The sequence below is a fragment of the Mastomys coucha genome, unplaced genomic scaffold (genome assembly GCF_008632895.1).
Source record: "Mastomys coucha isolate ucsf_1 unplaced genomic scaffold, UCSF_Mcou_1 pScaffold16, whole genome shotgun sequence".
NCBI classification, from domain to species: domain Eukaryota; kingdom Metazoa; phylum Chordata; class Mammalia; order Rodentia; family Muridae; genus Mastomys; species Mastomys coucha.
Window position 1 is genome coordinate 41,695,107 of NW_022196898.1, and position 3,147 is coordinate 41,698,253.

Sequence of the window (3,147 nt, forward strand, 5' to 3'; positions counted from 1 at the left end):
AATAAAAGTGGCTAAGAAACACTATTTTAAAAGTAGTCTGAAAAAAACAAAATAAATAAATAAATAAATAAATAAATAAATAAAGGTAGTCAACATCTTTAGTTATCACGGAAGGGCAAATTAAAACTAATTTAAGATTTTAACTCAAAAAAAAAAAAAAAACCCAAAGTTTTTAACTCATCCCAGTCAGAATGATCATCATCAAGAATACAAACAAAAAAAGTTCTAGAGTAGATATGATAAAACAAGAACCACCTCTTGTAAGTATAAACTAGTGGAGTTACTTTGGAATTCAGTCTGGAGCTTCTCATGGGCATACACCCAAAAGACTCTGTATGATATTACAGAGACATTTGAACATCTATGTTCATTGCTACCCTATCACAATAACAGGTGTGTTTACAAGGGTTTTTATCAAATTGGCACAAGGTAGAGTCAACTGGGAAGGGAACCTCAATGGACAAAATCTCTCTACCAGATTGTCTGTCTGCAAGTCTTTCAGGCATTTTCTTGATTAATGATTGATAAGAGTAGTCCCAGCCAACTAGGTGTGTTGCCATCCCTCGGCAGATTACATAAGAAAGCAAACTGAACAAGGAATGGAAGCAAGCGCATAAGCAGTATTCCTCTAGGATTTTTGCTTCAGTTTCTGTCCCTAGTTTCAGTCCTGAGTTCCTGCTCTGATTTTCTTCGAGATGGAGAATAACTGTAAGCAGAAATAAACCCTTACCTCCCCAATTTCCTTTTGGTTATGGTATTTATCACAACAGAAACCAAATAAAGACACCAGGAAATGGAAGCAGCCTAGATGTTCATTAACTGGTGACTGGATTTTGAAAAAAAGAAAGGAAAAGAAAATGTGGTATACATACACAGTGGAATTTTACTCAACTCTAAAGAAAAGTGAAAATTTCAAGAAAATGGTTAGAACTGAAGATCACAGATCATAGATAGACAGACAGATCAGACAGAGTGAAATAGCCCAAGCACAGAAGGAGAAATACAGCATGCTCTCTCTCTCATGTCCAGATCCTACCATATATTCTTCAGTGTTGTTTGCTTAGCCTAGAGTGCCTGTGGAAATCAGAAAACCAGTAAGGATACATTGAGAAGAATGAGGCTGAAGGAAAGAGAAAACATAGAATATTGGAAAAGAGGGAAAAGAGTGATGAAAGAAGGATTTTTTAAAAAGGAGGGGGTAGGAGAAGAGTTATTCAAAATGAAGTGTATTAAAAGGTCATATAAAAACTTACTATGGGCTGGTGAGATGGCTCAGTGGGTAAGAGCACCGATTGCTCTTCCAAAGGTTCTGAGTTCAAATTCCAACAACCACATGGCGGCTCACAACTGCCTCTTCTGGTGTGTCTGAAGACAGCTACAGTGTACTTATTTATAATAATAAATAAATCTTTGGGCTGGAGCGAGCAGGGACTGAGCAAGCAGGGTCTACTGGAATGAGCAGGGCCAACGGGAGCAAGTGGGGCCAACGGAGCAAGCAGAGGTCCTAAAAGTCAATTCCCAACAACCAGATGAAGGCTCAGAATTATCTGCACAGCTATAGTGTATACTCATATACATAAAATAAATAAATAAATCTTTAAAAAACTTACTATATTATAAAGCAATTTAAAACTATAGAAGGAAGATTGAAAGTAATGCTGTTCATAGAAGCAGTGCGTTTCTAAACCAAATCTCCACTGCAGATACCTCTGTAAGAATTAATAGTTAGAGAGGCTTCAGACGCCTCCGAAACAATGCAGGCTTTTGTCAGCACTTATGTTTCCCCATCATAAATAGTGGATAAGACCCTATTGCTGAAGATACCACATTTCAATTGCAAGATACAGAGAAATCAAGCCAATAAGTGCACAGCAGGCAGCAGTGGACGAAAAGGCATCAACGGTCTCACCCAGCTGTGAACCCTATGAACTGTCAGATAGGATGTGCCCACTGCTGCAATAGTGGCATGACTGTTACACAAGCAAACCAACCACTCCCTGCTTAGATGTGAAGCTCACTTCACAGATGAAATCTACATCTGGTACAGAGGCCCAGTCAACAACTCATGTCTGGGAGCTCATAGGCACAAAGCATAACTACTACAATTGACAGAGCATCAAATTGAATTCTAAATATCAGTGTTTATACTCCTAGACAAACGCTGCTCTCATCCTTAACTAGAGAAGTCACTCTCTGACTAAGTGAACAGTAGGAAATACAAAGACATATGAATCCCTGCTGTGCTGGAGATAAGTCATTGAGGGCCCAGCCTTAAAGAAGAATTTCCCCTCCCTAAAACCTCAGGAGAGGTCAGGAAGAAGAGAAGGGCTATAAAATGCCATCTAGACACCAGAGACATTATGTACTTGAACTTACACTTGTGGCTACCTTTTCTATAGGCCTCTACATAACCAGCCCATTAAACAATCAATCATAAATGAAAAGAAAGAGCTCATTTGGTCATACACTTACTCCTGAACTATTTACTATTGATAGATTCTGGGACAAAGGAAGTGTTTTCCTTCGAGTGTAAATCCTTAGATGACTCTACCAGGCTCCGCTGGATAGCTCCAAGCCCATTGTCATACAGCTGTCCTGGTCAAGTTCACAGAATAAAATAAAATAAAAAAAAAAAAACAACAAAACAACAACAACAAAAACAACAACAACCAAAAAAAAACCTTGAATTGAAAAAGATTCAGAAGGAAGACAATGTAGACTGGTATAGGAAAGGATTAAGAGGGGGTAGAGGGGTGGTAATAGTCACTATGCATTATACACATGAAATTGTCAGAGAAGTGAATTAATAAAAAATAAATTATTAAAAAAAGAATATGATGCTTTAAATACCATACTCAAAAAGATGATAAAATAGTAGAATGATACTTAAATAGGATATTGGAAAGTCAAGAAAACTAAGGATACCCATTTATAAATCCCACATGTGGTTTATAGGACTCACATATAGGAAAGAAATCATGCTGCTAACACTGTAAAAAATACCCTAAACAAGGGATCAAAGTCACTAATGAGAAGCTTGCTGACATGAAGATATTCATAAATCTTCAGAGAGAACAAAATTAGAGTTAAGGATACAGCTCAACGATATGATTCTGTGTCTAGTATACAAGAGGCTTTGAGATCAAT